This window comes from Acanthochromis polyacanthus, chromosome 10 (genome assembly GCF_021347895.1).
Source record: "Acanthochromis polyacanthus isolate Apoly-LR-REF ecotype Palm Island chromosome 10, KAUST_Apoly_ChrSc, whole genome shotgun sequence".
NCBI lineage: Eukaryota > Metazoa > Chordata > Actinopteri > Pomacentridae > Acanthochromis > Acanthochromis polyacanthus.
The window spans coordinates 6,025,212-6,043,137 of NC_067122.1; positions in this window are offsets into that span (position 1 = coordinate 6,025,212).

The following is a 17,926-nucleotide window of genomic DNA, read 5'->3' on the forward strand; positions in this document are numbered from 1 at the left end:
GAATTGTTTTAGATCTCAGCATGGATTATGGCATGTTTGACCCTACCTGTCCTTTAAACCACCATGAGGATCAGGTTCGCATCAATGGCACGGCACTGAAGTGAAGTTTCCCTCCTACATGGCTGATGGGAGCTGCACAGTGGAGTAGTGGTCTTTCGCCTTGCAGCAAGAAGATTCCTGGTTCGAGTCCCAGCCTGGGCCTGGGATCTTTCTGCATGGAGTTCGCATGTTCTCCCTGTGCATGCGTGGGTTTTCTCCAGACACTCCGGCTTCCTCCCACAGTCCAAAAATATGCTGAGGTTAATTGGTTACTCTAAATTGTCCGTAGGTGTGAATGTGAGTGTTTGTCTGTATATGTAGCCCTGTGACAGACTGGCCACCTGTCCAGGATGTCCCCTGCCTTCACCTGAGTCAGCTGGGATAGACTCCAGCACCCCCCGCGACCCTAGTGAGGATAAAGCGGTGTATAGAGGTTGGATGGCTGATGGGTTTGTTTCTGTTAAACCTAGGAGTTGCCTCTCCTACTTTTCCAATCACTTGTGAAGCACCTCAAGGCCCATTCCTGTTCCTTTCAGCCTTCTTGTTCCTCAAACATAATGTTGTTAACACTTTCCCTTTAGGCTTCCTGTTCCACAAACACAACGTTTTTAACAGAGAAGTTTTCAGTTCCTATCAAACGTTTTCAATGTCTTGGGAGTTTTCCACATGAATTGCATTTTAACATTGAAACATGGTCAGCTGGATGAGTTTTTTGGACAGGAGTTTACAACAAAGACTGTCAGTGACAACAGATTTATCAAAACTATGGCTTGGTTAAAATACAGGCTGTACCTGGCTTTGAAATGAAAGAGCTCAAATTCTGATGCATCCATCACTAACTGCCTTCCAAGAGGTCAAAAGGTGGATGGTGAAAAGCAATCTCCAGCTAAAAGACAAATGTGTTGTTTTTTCCACCAAAACCTGAACACCAAACCTTTACAGCCATGTCAGGAGTCTTTGTGTCATATTTCACTTGGTCCTGAAATTTGCCAAAAGCATTTACTCTGTGGTGGAAAGATCACCTGCTGCTTAAGAAACATCGTCACAATTTAAATCCACTGCCTGTCTAAATGAGATGAAGATTGTGCCATTAATCTCCTTGAGGCTGGATTATTGTAACTCCCTCTACCTGGGTGTTGGCAAGACTTCACTGTTTCATCTGCAGCTGGTGAAGGACTCCGAGCTGGTACTAAAAACTTCCATTCTGCACTGTTGAACTGTCAAACACACAACTGATCTTAAGGTTTCCTTTTTTGTTTAGAAATTCATGCATGTTTTGGCATCTGGGTAGATATTAGAACTCCTCCTACCTATTCTACCTCCAGGCGTCGTAGATCATCGAAACAAATGGTTTTTACTGTTCCACAGGTAAGGAAGATCCAACGCTTTGGAAAAGTCTTCTTTCAATCAAAACATCCTCATCTGGTGATCATTTTAAGGAACATCTCAAGACGTACATGTTTTCAGGGGCTTTTGGTTTACTTCTTTGAGTTTAATATTTTATTGTTCTATATTTACTTTATTTTAGAAATTGGTCTTTACCATAATTTAAAAATGTGCTATATAAATAAACCTGATTTGATATTGATATGAAACACCTAACATTTAAAGGTATCAAATAGAACCTTGTCAAAAAGGCCATCCATTAACACAGCCATATCTGGAAGCTTAACATTATTCCAGTCTAGCAGCAGCTGTCTTGAAGCATCTGAGAGTTCAGTCCCCCAGCTGGATTTCCCCTTGCTGCTGCAGTAAACTTTTTGACAGCAGAGTCCCTTACACCTCACACGCTGGTTTGGCCCCTGAGGCAAAGGCTCTGTAACCTCTCCAGCTCTGGACTCAATTGGGAATTGCAGTCGTTTGTCCCTTAGGCTCTGACAAAAGATAAGAAAAGTACCTGGGGAGGCCTTTACGTGCCTTTACACTTGCTCATGCATTACTCACCAAGTTCTTTACCGTTTCTAGAGCCAGACAAACCAAATTGTGAAACAGTATGGAGACTGGGTGGAGCTAAGTTGGAACAAAGAGGCAGCGACTATATCGAGCCTGAAACTCCTGTCTGCTGTAAATATAACTGTTTACATTCTGAAAATGTCACCATGACAAACATACAAAAACATAAAATCTACTGATTAAGCAATTAAACATACATCTTTTCCTATTGGTACAGAGCAGTCAGAGTAATTATCGCGCTCGTCTGACTCCCTGGATGTAGGTTGTTGGTATAAGCCTGCCGTTGGCCGATATACTCAGTAAATATTTTTCACCCCTTTTGCTGTTTGCATGTTGCAGTTTTTTTCAACACAGGAAAAAACAACAAGAGGCTCTTGGCAGCAACCTACTGCACTGACAATGAAACTGCAACTGAAACACCTGCTGGTTGTTTATCCATTTCAAATACAGCGCTCCATGCAAATGCCCATCAAAACAATTCGTCACTTTTTGAGCAAACATTGAGGCCTCATCCTTTGCTTAGCCCTGTCGCCACCAACTGTGACGAGTTTAAAGGGAAAAAAACAAGCTACAGCACTGTTTTCTTCTTATAACTTGCTAAAATGATAGTGTGGTGCAGCCAGACTGTTATTTACTACAGAAAGTTTTGGCAAAGTGAGACTCTTACTGAACAAGCATATAGTGATCATCCATAGGGCATCCTTGGTCAAGCATGAGACTTTCACCCAAGAGATTGTGGTCCTTCTTGTGACTCAGTCTGTCTGCTAAGGGCCAGTGATGAACAGGCAGATTTGTCAAACATGTAGTGAAAAAATCTATTCTGGATCAACTGTTGGTGTCTTCAAAGGTCTTCAAGAAAAAGTCTTCAAACACCTTCCAAAGTCTGTTTTGAATAATGTTTATTCAATACAGAGACTATAAGAACAATCATGAGCAAAAGCTTGAGATTCTAACTTATAGACTTTCGTATACGCCTCCCGAATTCTTCCCCTTTTCCAGTGAAACCACACTCCCAATCTTTTTAAAAGACCAACTAGAACATCTCTACCATAATTATGTTTGAAACAATTCACATCTGGGAGTGCCTGATCTATTCATGGCAAATTCTTCAAAGTCAGCAGGAAGTTGAAACACCCCTTCCTCTCTTCAGTCCTCATCGTACACCTTCTACTCCTCGTCGTTATCTTTTGTCCACCTCATCACTGTCTCGTCATCCTCCCCCTTAGCTCTTGTGCTAACAGCATCCAATCCCCGTTACCATTTTTTCCCCTTTTAACCTTAAATTCAGCTGAGGTCTGCATTTGGCTTGTCAGATCGTCATGAACACAGGAGCACACAAGCTCACACACTTATCTACAGCTTCAGACAATCCTTTTATCCCAGTTGCTGTACTTTAGAAATTCTTTTTGGGTTGTAATTGTACAGGTTTACACAGGATTGATCAATTTGTCCATTAATCTGCTTTAAACATTATTAAAGCATCATATTGTCCAGTTTTCTCCCTTTTTGGGTTATTATTTACATCTTCAGTCGTTGATTGACGAGATTTAGGCAACTGCTTGGTTAAAGGGGAACTTCAGTTTTTTTCAACCTGGGGTCTGTTTTCATATGTCATTTCATACATGTGAGTGATGGAGAAATTAATTTTCGACATAGCTCCAGTATTTAGCCAGGCAGGCAGCTTAGCAGCTCAGCTAGCAGCTCAGCTAGCGAAAAGTATGTGGCAACTTGCCCCCCCCGCATCAAAGTCCGCCCTAATGTGCTTTTTTCCCCACACTTACCGGCTCAGATAGTCTCAATGAGTGTCCCACAACATACTAGAGATGAGAAATGAACAAAAACTTCCACATTACCTGGAGATCGCTCTTTGTTGTGTTCTGTATGCAAATCTCAGGACACTAGAAAGCAAATCTCGTTCCGAAATCGTGCAATAGCTCGCGCGATTTCGGAACGAGATTTGCTTTCTAGCTGCCTGCCTGGGTAAATACTGGAGCTATGTTGAAAATTCATTTCTCCATCACTCACATGTATGAAATGGCATATGAAAACAGACCCCAGGTTAAAAAAAACGAAGTTCCCCTTTAAGTTTTAAAAGATCAAGGCTTTCACAATGTTAGCCACATGTTTAAAGGCAAACTTTTCTGATCTGTTGCAGTCGTTTCCTCCATTTTCTTGGTTACTTTGGAGATGAATCCTAGACCATGTAATATATTAACTGTTGTCTCGAAACCAGCAGCAGAGAACTGGCTACTCTCTCGTGGCATCTATTTCAGTACCTGTTTGTTACAAGTAGTGAGTGAGATATTCTATTACAAAACATGAAGAAACCTAAGTACCTCTCACCTTTTTATTTATACAAAATAAGTAAGTTTCTTTAACCTTGACTCAACTTTGAGCCTTCAGCTGTATAGTTATTTGTGTTGTAATTATAAGATTAGCATTTCATAATAATTATGGATATACTATCATGTTATCAAAAATATATAGATGTCATCAAAAACAGTATTTGATGACTGTGATGCACTTCTATATGCTGTTTTACCACTGGACCAATATAATCCCAAACGGCTTACACGTTTGTTGTTGATTTCCAGCAACAGCAGCATCCGTGTTGCTATACTACATTGATGCAGTTGAGCACCACCAATAGCATCTTTATCTGGATGTGGAGGCATTATTTGTCTGTACAAGGTTGTGTCATTGCCAGCATTCCAGACTCCAGACTGCATGAAAATGACTAAATCTTCCTTGTGGCTTTGTCTCTTATCGAACCGAGCATTAGCATTGTGACTGCACTGGCCATGAAAGCGCTGTCTGTCTTGAGACGACCTCCCAGGTGGATTGATTTATGGGCCTCTACCTCTTTATTCTCATCCAGCTGTCAGAATGAATGAAACACAAATTACAGTTAATGATGAAAATTAGCTTTTCTTTATCTCACGCAGGAGCTCACAGAAGTAATTTTCACCCTGCTGTTGCCATAAGAGGGTCAACTTCACAACATGAGATGATAAGCAGTTGCTTTTTTAAACAAAGGTTAGCTTAGAAATTACAAATTATATAAAGAAAAGAGCCATAAATGTGATTGCTATCCTCTGGCACAAAATAACCATGGCATTTGAATACCATGTGATGGAGCTGATTAATATTAGGGCTTTCACTCAATAACAATGACTGGGCAGTTACTGTACATTACTGGGTATTGTAGGGACGTTCATGAGAGGCAGAGAGCTCCTGAAAACATGTACAAAAAAATTATATAACAAATTCTGAACACACATTCATTTACGCTAACTGTATAGAAATATATAGGTGCTAAAAGACCTGCAGCACGATGGATTGTAGTTTGAAATTAATGATGCATTTTATTTCTGGTGACTTAGTCTGATCTCTTAATCACATAATTTTCATTTCTGACAATAATAGAATAGCATGTTACAAACAACAACCATTTAATATGATGGAAAGCAAAAGTTAATTTGTGATCTGATATATTTACTATTAATGTTGAGTGAATTGCTGAATTACTTTAATTAGTATGCTCCTTTTCAACTGCTCTCTAAATTGTTAGACTTTCAATTTAGCATAAAATATTCATAAGTAAAACTTCCAATGGTGATGTGAATACTGTAATGGATTTATTTTAACCACATCAGAACCAATATTAATATTAAAGCTATGTTTTAAAAGGCTTCCCACTGATTAGAATAATAATGTAATGTGTTTCTGCACTGTGATATTTATGTAAATGCTTATTGTCCCTAGAGTAATCAAATTTCGAACTCCCAAATTTATTTTGGAAACACTAATCCCACCAGAATACAGCAGAATACTGCTAAATTAGTGTGTTTTTACATTTGGTTTATTTTGATTTGCCCACACTTCTATAACTTACAACTGTCACTGCTAAACATGAACTGAAAGGAAGTTTTATTTTTTTCAGGAATTAAAGCCAAAAATCTGTTTGCATCAGTGCTTTATGATATGTACATTTAGTCTGTTCAAAACTACCAGTCACGGTGAAACAAAACCGTTTGTCCTGAAGAACAGCAAAGTAACTTAATAATTCCAAGACGTTTATGTCTGTTTCTGGTATAATCATTTCAAACTGTCAGTATGAAATATCATGCCGAAGTGGTCCACAAACCCTTCTTTAATGACTCAGATTGTAGGAAAACTAAATGGATTTTGAGTCCTTCACTTCCTGCTACAGTTATTGATTTCAAAGATGAAACTCTGAGGCTAAACATTCGGCGGTTACAAAGAGTAAAAGAGAGCTTTATGCAAATGTATGCAGCAAACAAGTGACTGGGGAGGGACGGTCCTTCATCAGTTTTCTCACATCTTCCTCCCAAGGCTATATGCAGAGTGCTGATGAGTTGTAGAAACATAATTACAGCCCTGATGCATGCGCCTAAACTTTCCTCCTACGCCTTAACAAGTTTACTCTTTCAAGACTGCAGCAGCTTAGTAATTCACAGCTCACACACAACTTGCACATTGTAAAATGTATGTTTCCTGTTTTTGTAAATAACTGATGTGAGCTTTTAATCTTCCAAACTCTTTCTTTTTCTTTGCATTTTGTCTTCTAATGATGGAATACACACCTTCATGCAGCTAGTTTTTGTGATTCTCACTCCCACAGATGGTTTGGGGTATATGTATGATTTGGACAAAGAGAATTTTTCACTTCACCTCAGGTCAAATCCTCTCTAAGCAAGTGTCAGGACATTCGTTTATAACTAAACAGCCTTCTCAAATATTTTGTAGAGGAAATGTAATTTTGTCTTGAAATAAACATGGGGGTGGCATGGCTCAGTGGGTAGAGTGGCCGTTTTGTAACTGGAAGGTTGCCAGTTCGATCCCCTGCCCGTCGTGCTCATGTCAAGGTGTCCCTGAGCAAGACACCTAACCCCTAATTGCTCCAGAGGCACTGTACTGTGGCTGACCCTGTGCTCTGACCCCCCAAATGGGGGGATATGCAAAAATCAGAATTGGGATTAATAAGGGATATATTTTTTTTAAAAAAAACATAGTTTCTAAATTGTCACATAGTGGGAAAGGTGGCCAGTTTGAAAAAGCAAGAATCCCTGATTGGGAGGTAGGAGGGTAGATGGTGGCATAAACCAGTGACCAGACTTTCACCTAGAAGAGTCTGTGTTCTGTCCATTATGTGGTTGTTTACTTTGGTTTTCATTCACTTTTGGGTTGGGTTTAGGCACAAAAACCACACCTTTTTAGACATTTGTACATGCCAGAAGAGTGGTTTAGGTTTGGCACTAAAATTACTTGTTTCATGTTAGAAAAATGTCTACAAGTCCCACCAATTCTAAGATATGACTGACTGACTGATAAGGAGAAGCAGTGAAGCAGTAAAATCAAAGATATGTTCATTAGAAACACATTTGTGATACATTACAGAAAGTGTGTGTTTTCTGAAAATATAACTGAGAATGCAGTTTAGCTGTTTAGGAAAGTAATCTTGTGGAGGTTAAAATATTCCCAGTTGTGTCCGCTGTTTTCATTGCATATTAAATGATTAATGTAGCCTCCGAGTCAATGCAGAAGTGACTGAAACGTACAGTCTTTCTAATGGCCAGCAGGGGGCAACGCCACTGTTTGAGGAAAGAAGTTCAATTGTATAGAAGTCTATGAGAAACTGGTCATGCTTCTTCCTTGATTTGTTCCCTCTGTAAACTTTTTCAGAATTAGTTTATAGTTTCGATTACTAGTTTCAAGCCTCCTTAAATACAACATGATGTTCATTTTATACATTATGCACATAGTTAGAGGAAAATAAACAATAAAGCAGGGCATGTTTTAGAGTGGGAATACCTTGTAACTGACAGACTGCTATTATATTTCTACTGTCTTCAGGTTTTTCAGTCAGACTATGTCCAATTTCAAAAAGCGATGGCCAAATTCCAAAATCAAGTGTTCAAAAATGTTGTTCAGAAGCCAGCGATTAGTGTTACAGTGGCTATGGTCATCTTTTACATACCATCTGTCAATAATTTTATAGCTTTAGTAACAGGCTTATGCAGAGACACAACATGTTATGCCAAACTGTTATTATTTTCTGGATAAGAAGTCCACTCAAAAATATCCCAATTTTAAAAGCACACAGCATCACTGTTTACTAGAAACTAGAGGACAATGTGAATTTTTAATATAAAAGCCAAGCAATAATACATCCCCCGGTACTGTCAAAAAAGCACTAAAATCCGCTTTTGAGTAACTGTTTTGAAAAAGCACAACCAGGGTTCTCCTCCTTCTCTACTTTATCCAGATGGCCACTGTCTCTGAGGGTGTCTCTTCAAGGATTTCTACAGGAATAGTCACTCAGCTCTTGACCCACAAACGCCAGCTGTACCCCGAAGGTAACACAAAACGATCTTTCCCTGGAAAAACACCAGTGTGAATCTCTGGACCAACTGGTAGAATATGTGTAAATGCAGTGAGTCATCCAGTACTCACCTACTGTATAAACAGAGTGAGTAAATCTCTGGATGCTCACTAAAGGAGGAGAGTTGTTATCCAAACCTTAGCTCTTGTTGTTATTTGAAAACTAGTCATTGTTGTCATTGCCATATCTAATCTTGAGATTCTAAACACTGCATTGAGTAATAGCCACTTCAGAAGCATGAGCGTTTCCCCTCAGCAGAATTGGCATTCTAGGCATGCACCATGCAAACGACAGAGTAGTACAGAGCTACCAGCGCCCATGTTAAATATGATGGTCATCATTTAGAATATATCTCTTGTGACATTCAAGGTACCCAGCTTTTACTGCATAACATTCCGCACGTCATTCCGGCTCTGCAAATTTGAACATCTGTGTTTGGCTTTGAAGCATTCATGATCTCATAGTAAAAAAGACAAATATACTCATTTACATCAGCATTCAAGTCATGAAATATTCACCACCTGTACATTCGTCCTCCCTGCTTTGCGAAAGCCGCCACCAGTCCAGTGAAATGCAAAACATGCTGCTATATTAGAATCTAATGCTAAATATATATACGGAAGCGTATGCAAATAGGTTTGTAAAAGTAAATAACATGCTACATATGCATGCTTTTGAAGTTTAGCTCAGTAGGGGTTTGAATAAATGCCCTTCAGATGCACCCCTAACTAAAGGGAGCATAAATATTTCAAAGATGGAATTGTGAGAAGAAGCTACAGATGGAAAACAGGAGGGAAGCTGTAAGAGTTGACCCTGATCATTCTGCCAACGTCAAGTGAGCTGCACTGGGTTGTGTTTGTACGCAGAGCGGCTTTAGTTTCAGCCAAAATGGGCGAATGTTGGCTTTCTTATTTTGCTTTTGCTCTAGATAAAGGAGAATTACATTTGAAGGCGATGTTCAGGTGACGGCATAAGAGGGCGCATGAGAGGGAGTCAGAGTCAGTACACCTGGCGGAGAATTCTCTCTGATGACAACACCGACCTTTTGAAGTCTGATGATGGTTTGATGTTTTAGTAGTATAAAGCCTACAGAGGGAGGACAGCACAGCGAGTCTGTGTGCTTACCCTAAGAGCTATATCATGGTGTATTCCCTCCCGTCTGTCTAGTAAAAGACACAGACAGTAGCAGCACAGTAATTGGGGCAAAAATAGGTTTCCCTCTGTGTGCACTACAGCTCCCCAAGCCATATCTCTCTTCTCATTTCACCCTGCCAAAAAAAAAAAAACCCTCAATGCAGAGGCGACCAAAATAATCCAATCAGCCTCTTTCCATGGATTTCATTTGCTGTTAATTGCCTCGACTGTGCTTAGAGGTCACTCGCCACATTGCAGAGCTGGCCAAGGGCACTGCCGCCTACATCTCCATAATGGCCCCGATTCCTGACGGGATTACCAGCAACCGTACCTCCATATTCTGTACGCTTCTGAAGCCATTACCCTCGGTCAACCAGCCGGGCCCTGCAGCATGTCAAATGGTGTTATTGCACAACACTCTAGCCATTTAGCAGCGCTTGTATACACTATGTGTTGTTTGAGAAAACATTTATGTTTGGTTGGTTCCTGTCAAACTTCGACAAAGCTCCCTTTATTTACCTCTTTATTTCAGCTTTTAGAGCCACAAACAGGTGATCGTCTTTTCCTAATTACACACAATACAAGAAAACTGAGGTTTAACAAGGTTGTTACTTGAAACAAAGGTGGTGAACACGTTGAGTTTGATAGTTAGCCACGTCTATTCTCAATTTATTTCTCCTCCGACCTACAGAACTGTGCTCTTTTTATTTTTTCCTCATTTAACCACCCTCCTCTTTACTCCTGAGCATGAATGTGGTGTTTGAAGTCACAGATGCTTTTCCAGCTTTCCCTCAGCGGGAAAAAGTAGGAGGAACAAAAGTAGAAGCTGTGAGTGAGATTTGCTGTCTGCGCTGCATGCAGATAAAAGTGATTGTTCAGGGGGAATACATTAATGTAGAAATGTTGAATGAAAAACATTCTACCCCTACAAAGACATAAGAGTGAAGACGGGGAGCTTCAGAGAAGCAAACACAGACCACATTCTTCCCAAGACCTATTATTCTGTAACCTAAATCAAGGTCTATCTGTTCTGCTTTGAACTAGTGTTACAACACATTGTTATGTATTTGACTTTACTTTCAGGGAGTCACATATGATATAACTTATTAGTTACTTTCTTTTATCTTTCATAAGTAGGTATGACAAGGTGTACCACAAAAACAACAACAAAAAATAATGCTAGCTCGTTTATTCCATGCTAAACTGTTTTGAAGTCTTGAAATGGTTCTTCAAATATAACTGGAAAAACAACTGTGGTGTTTTTTTAAATTGGGCATATTTTTCATTTTCTGATTAGCAAAAACGTTTATCGTTTCCTACCCAAGTAATCTACCGAGTGCCTCCCTGGCAGATGAGGCTTGCAAGTCAGGTCTCATACAGCCAGCCACTTTGTCAGGACCCTTTTGAACATGCTGGGTAATTTATTTACTCTGTAGGGTTGTTCAATAGATCTTTAAATTCATTTAACATCAGACATAGAAACTACAAATCTGTTGTCAAATGTTGTTGTTGTCACTGCCTCTCCTTGTAAGATGGGGTTAATGTTGTGAAAGGCTGTATTTTAATCTTTTACTGACTAGTTTTGAAGTCTCAATTTCACAAAACAGCAAGTGAAAATGAAATTTGAGTCACAAGATAAAACTAAACTAAAATATTGGTCCAAAACAGGACATAGCTTTCCATCTCCTGAGTAAAAGTCTTGCAACTTACACTCTCTCGACCCCTCCATTCTCCATATGGGACTCTTTTAATCTAGAGAAACTCCTACATGTCTATTGGCCTCATATTGCCTCATATATATTGGAAGCTGAAAACGTCCCAGTTCTTGCATGGCCAGCATACTCACCGGACATGTCACCCATTGAGCATGTTTGGGATGCTCTGAATCGGCGTATATGACAGCGTTTACTAGTTCCTGCCAATATCCAGCAACTTCACACAGCCATTGAAGAGGAGTGGACCCCCCCCCCCCCCCCCCCCCCCCCCCAATAAAACAAAACTGCACCTTTCAGAGTGGCCTTTTATTGTGGGCAGTCTAAGGCACACCTGTGCACTAATCATGGTGTCTAATCAGCATCTTCACATGGCACACCTGTGAGGTGGGATGGATTATCTCAGCAAAGGAGAAGTGCTCACTATCACACATTTAGACAGATTTGTGAACAATATTTGAGAGAAATGGTGATATTGCGTATGTGGAAAAAGTTTTAGATCTTTGAGTTCATCTCAGAAAAAATGGGAGCAAAAACAAAAGTGTTGCATTTATATTTTTGTTAGGTGTAGCTGCCACTGTGGCAATAAAACCTGAATATATTGCATTTTTTTTTACAACCTGCCTTGATGATTTACACACCTAATGTCTTGAAAGCGATTTCATTTCACTTTGCCTTGTTAAATGGATGATATACAAACAACCTTGCTGTGCATCACGTGCTGCGGAATCTGGATAAAACGCTGAACTAAAAATCTTTTCATTTGCACCACTCAACCAGAAGCTGCTCTGCTGGTAGCAGAGTACCGTGAAGCATACCCAGAGACGCTATGTTCTTGCCAAACAGTGCTCTGCCTTTCTGCCACCTCCGTGCTGAGAGTGTTCTCCACTGCAGAGCTGCCTGCTTCTGCCCACAACATGTAGACAGCACAACAACCAGGCTCCAGGGAGACGCTGTTCACATTTGTAAGGGGGTATCATGACAAAAATATCGATTTTCGCAAACAAAACGGCAGAATTTTACACTCAAAAGGTATCATTTATGCAAAATAACCACATTAGACTTCAAATTACGCATCAGTCAATCATACATGTGAGGGAAAATGTTTCACTTGATCATGAATCCCGTCTAGTGCAATGCTTAATCTGGTCTCTGTTTAGTTATTAGTCTTAATTTCAGATCTGGATGAAGTCTGAGATGAGTTGCCACTAATCTAGGAAAAACAATAAAACTCTTTCTAATAAATTTGAAAGGGGATTTGGGGATTTAGTGCGAAGAAGCTACCTCAAAGACAGTGTGGTGTTTGTAATGTAAATGCAGCCCAATCAATAGGCATCGCTGTCTGTTTTTTGATGGAAACAACACCAGATATGAATTATTAGGTAGGAGACAGGGCTGATGGATGACTGATGACAAAAACACTGAGAACAAAACGGCTCATTATCACAGACAAAAGGCGGAGAACAATGAGACTTTACACAAACACTCACACAATGCTTAAACGAATACGCATTCACTGAGAACACATTTATTTTGCACATGCAGCTGTATTTTCTAGCCAACGTAATGATACACGAGTACACAAAGAGAGGATGACCAATCAAGTGCAAAGCTGCAAATTTCTCAGGAGACCTCAGCCGGATGGGAGGCATGATGGATCGTTTGTTTATGCTTATGAATTCACTGAGGAACAACACTGGTGATGAATAGGAAGTGTGTGTGTTCCATTTATTTATCATAATATGTAAACAAAAGCAGTTTGATACTGTAGGAACTCGCCTCCAGTGGAGGGTGGAGATGTTGCTGATATTACTTGAGTTGAAAGATGACGACTGGAGGTTCTATATTTTGCTGTCACGTTGTATTTTATGTATATTGTTGTTATTGGAACTTGAAATCCCACAGCAAACTTTTTATTACCCTCATGCAGACTTTGTGGCTCTTTTGAAGTGAAAACCTCCTTCCAGGCCTCCTCGAATCCACGAATCTTCTAGCTGCAAGGCCAAAGTGCTAACCACCATTCCACCGTACAATAGATTAAGCGAGGTTAGTTAAATTACATAAACCTCAACCTCATTGTTATGCTTATATTAAGAAAATTTACTGTAATCTTTAGGGTTAGTCCACTAGTGTTGAAATTCTCATTTAGAAGTTCATTTCACATCTTAAGTCCAGCGTTATCCAGTTGACAGGACTTTTTGTCTTTTTGTGTATCTCGGCTGTCAACTCTCCAGCCATTTTCTCTGAACTTGAGGTCTCTCAGATGTGAGACAGAGAGAAAACATCAAAGTTGCATGCCTTGTGGGCTTTCCAAAAGAAAAAGCCCACCATCTTCACTTCAAGGGCAGAGCAAGAAGAGGGAGATGAAAGAGATGTCGGGTTTTAGTGAAGCATTTGAACTCTTGACTTTGTAGCCACAAGAGAGACCGGCTGAGGAGAGGAACCGCTTTTGGTTTAGTTCATGTTTCATACATCTGTGCAGGTATAACTAAATAACTACCAGCAAGAAAACTTTATTGATTTATTGAGTTTTTTTCAGCTGTTTAAACAAGCATGGTTAGCTGTGAAGCAGTAAATCGAGTTTCTATGAGGAACAGAATCATTACTCTGCTTACCTTTGAAGAGCACAGACACAGAGTCAATATTGGAAAAGAGAATGGTGCAAAATTAGATGTTCCTCAGCAGGAAACAAAGGAGCGGATTGTAAAATATTCATGTCATGTCAGTTAGAAAGGTGGCAGTGAGAAGAATTGCCCCAGTTAGCGTTCACACATGTTGTAGTGAGTATTTTAGTTCACTCAGACATTCAGTTCTTAGTAGTTCTGCACCGCAAAAGGAGACGATTCCGACGAGTTCTCGTATCGGTATAATGTGCCTCACAAAGCAACCCATGTGGCAGTTTTATCATATGACAATATTAGATTATTAAAGGAGCTCTTGGCTAACAGTGAGACAAAACATTAAGTCAGCATCCTCAGCCCTTTTTCTAAAAGAGAACGGTTGTTATTTGTATGGCCACAAGAGGCTGCTTTTCAACTTAACTATTCATACAAATACCATTTAAATCATTAGGACTTGAATTATTAGATGGGGAGCCGTCAATTATTAATGATAATTTTAATGTCATTGCATCATTGTTAACAAAACACAACAGGATAAGGAGAGCATTACAAAGCTTGTCCAGTTCTATATTAAGCTTACATTTGTGTCTACCTACACTACAGACCACAAGTTAGGAAGAAAGATCAAATTTGTACAAAAAAGATCATAGTTTTATTGGTGTACTTTGCATCAAAACAAACATGATTATTATATAAGGAGTCATTCATCAGAATACATATGTATTGTAATTATCAGGTATTTGTATCTGTACCCTTGTTTCTTCATTCAGCTGTTTCTTTCGGGCCATTTCTGTGGTAACTTTAGAGATACAGACACAGTTGAGATTTTTTAGGATTTTTGTTTGCAAACTTTCAAAAGCCAACATGCTAAAGTCAAAAATGCAAACTGTGATTTGTTTTTTTACTTTTGCACTGAAGTTATGAATCTTGCAAATCTTCTCAACCCTAAAACTGAGCCATTCTTTTCTATTTCTATCTGATGAGCATTTATTCAGCAGTTGCCTGGTAACTTCATTCTATACCTAAATGTAAGAAAATGGTGCATATCAATGAAAGCAAAGTCTGATCATGCAGTAAATACATCTCAAAATCTGTAGAATTCATACGGGTTTTTCAAAAAGACATTGTGAACAGAAACTTGAAGTTTCTTCCAAATGTTTGGCCTGTAGTATAGCTGGACAAAGTCATGAAGTGCCATGGATCAAGTAGTGAAAGCAGCGTCCTGAATAACAATCATATTCCAGTTGGACTTTTTGCAAGTCTGGACTGGCCATTGAGAAGTTCAGAAACTTCCCCGGTGGGTCGATCTTATTCGGGCCATTTTTGTTTTTTTGAACCATCACAAAATTAGCCTACATGTCGATACACAGATATTCATTAAAGTCATCGTAGCAGCAGCAACACGGCTGGTGAAATCTGCAACAGAGGGTCACATTTGTCATCATAACTGAAAATATTCAACAGTCTGGCAGTTACTATTTGGCACCCATTTCTGAAACATCAATAGAACTAGAAAAAACATTTCCAGTAGTGCAGGAAAGATATAGATGTAGATAAAGAAGATATAACAGAGATATCACAGACTTATTGAAGCAGTGTGCAGGTGATGATGACAGAGATGAAGATGCAGAAACATCAAGGAGGACTGAGCAGAGAGCAGCTGCTTGGTCATTCTCACATACTGGTAATTAGGTAAATGAACTAAGTAAATGTATTTCTTAACCTTGGAGTTTTAGTGTCCGGCTGCAGGTTCGTATCAAATTAAAGTGTTTAAAAAGATGGTTGTCAGCTTCAACTGTAAATGAGTGGAATAAATGTGTAAATTTGATTGATTTGATTTCTTACAGACTTTTAATCAACTTCACATTAAAGCCCACCAGGGATATAATAAATGGCTGACCAGCCCTGTCATTTGTTAAACATTCTACACAAACAAAAAGAACAAGAAATGGAGAGGATGAAGGAGGAGGGAGCAGCAACCAGCACGGATCCAATCAAAGGTGAAGTATTGAATGTAAATTAGAGATCAATACATTATTCATACGATCAGGTTGGAGTTCAATCAAGTCAATAAACTGAATAAAGATAAAGCTATTTAATCATTCTGATTATTAAAACAGCCATGAAGTCAAATTAGGTGAATGTTAGATTAATTTAACTTTCTGGTAAGTCAATTTGGAATTCCTGTGCAGCTTCTTGTTGTCCTGCCTCGGTGTCACATTCTCAGGAACAATTGTTAAAAATACAATTTGCATTCATCTTTTCTAACTGGATGGTGACATAAATAACTGTGGTACTTCTCAATAAAAGCGCTCAAGAGAACTCTGAAATCTGCTCAAGCTGTGCTGTGAGGTGGAGATTTGCTTGAAAAAATTGCAAAAAAACATGACCACAATGTAGATTATTTTTAGCGTAGTGTGTTTTTATGTACCAAACCATCTGGGAGCATGTTTTTCACATATATTCATTTATAATTAGAATATTCTTTTTTGTTCAGTGTGAAATCAATTTCCTTCTTTCAGAACAGGAGCCAGGATTGAGACCCATCACCCCTCAGGCTATACATGGAAATGTTCATGTACCTGTGTACACGTTACATGTTACTGCCAGTCACTTCACCCCTCTGTGCAGAAGCTGTAATCAGACCAATGCAGACTGTTAAACCTGCATAACATGCAGGCTGCAACACGAACGGCTACAGATGCAGCTTGCCGCCTCTATCTTCTCTCACAATATTCACTCAAAATATCTAAGATGTACAATATGTCAAGCTCCACCTTCGGAAAGTGATGTTTCCTTCTTGCATACCGAAGAGAATGCATTGTAAGCATTCTCGCCTGAGCTCCGGGTTCGATTCCCAGCCAATGCACTTTCGTTTTCGTGATTTTTACCGAATTATTTCATCTTACTTCCGTCTTCCAGACATGCACACCTGCTCTCCTGTGGATATTTTGCACTAAACTTGCCATTTTATCTGCTTCCTGTAGCCTTCCTCAGTTCCACTAACTTCTATTACAATATTTATAAAAAGAATTGATTTCCTCACTGCTTCTGGATCAATAAAACCTTCCCTGCTATTTCTATTTTCCAGCCATTACTGTAGTTACATGGTGTCTGCTCCTGTATTGGACACCTTATTATTAAAGAGCTAATTTGCAGTGCATTTATGATTTAAAGCTCCATAAGGCTCTGACAACATGCTAATAACTGGACTTTAGTTATTAATATATAGCTGCATTTGCTAAACTTTAGGCTAAATTACCAAAAAATGATGTAGCTTTACTCGTTTGTCTCTGTATTTGCATTTTCTTGCACTTCTGTCTTTGTGAGGACCTTGGGTTTTGTCTGGATTAAACCTTCCATGTTTATTTCTTTATATCTTCTTGTCTTTGCATCTATTTATAGGAAGCCAATGTGTCAACAACTTTGCATTTTGTTGCGTCAGAATTTTGAATGTGATCTTTTTTTAATGTTTGATTTTAGCTCATCAACATTTTAATAACTTGTTTTCACTTTTGTTTTTCAATACTGACAAATTCAAAGTTTCAGGTGTAAAAATTCAAAATATAGAGTTCCAGGTAGTCAAATTCAATGCTCAAAAATGTGCTTTTCACATTTTAGAAATTCAGTGCATAGACATTTTACATTTTTTAAAATTTAAAATCAAATGAGTTTGATTTGTTTCCATAGAATTATGTAAACAAGGCTGGAGGTCATGCCATAGGGAAGGTATTACATCAATGAGTTCTCCAAAGCAAAGTACTACTGTGTGCATGTTGAGGTTTGGGTTTATAGCCAATACTCTCCATGGCTATAGTTGAGGTGATTCTGCCCAACAGGCAGCAAGGTTTTACACGAGCTGTTGCACATGAGTTTGCACAATCATTACAAACAGAAAAAACAGGAAAAATAACGTATCGATTATCCCTGTTGTTATTCAAGAGGCCAATACAACAATGAAACTGATTACAGATCAGTTTTATAGGAGCAAACTGACTCTGGAGGAAGCTATGCCTTTATCAGTCTGTGTGAATTCCAAAGCAGAAAATCAGCTTCTCTTT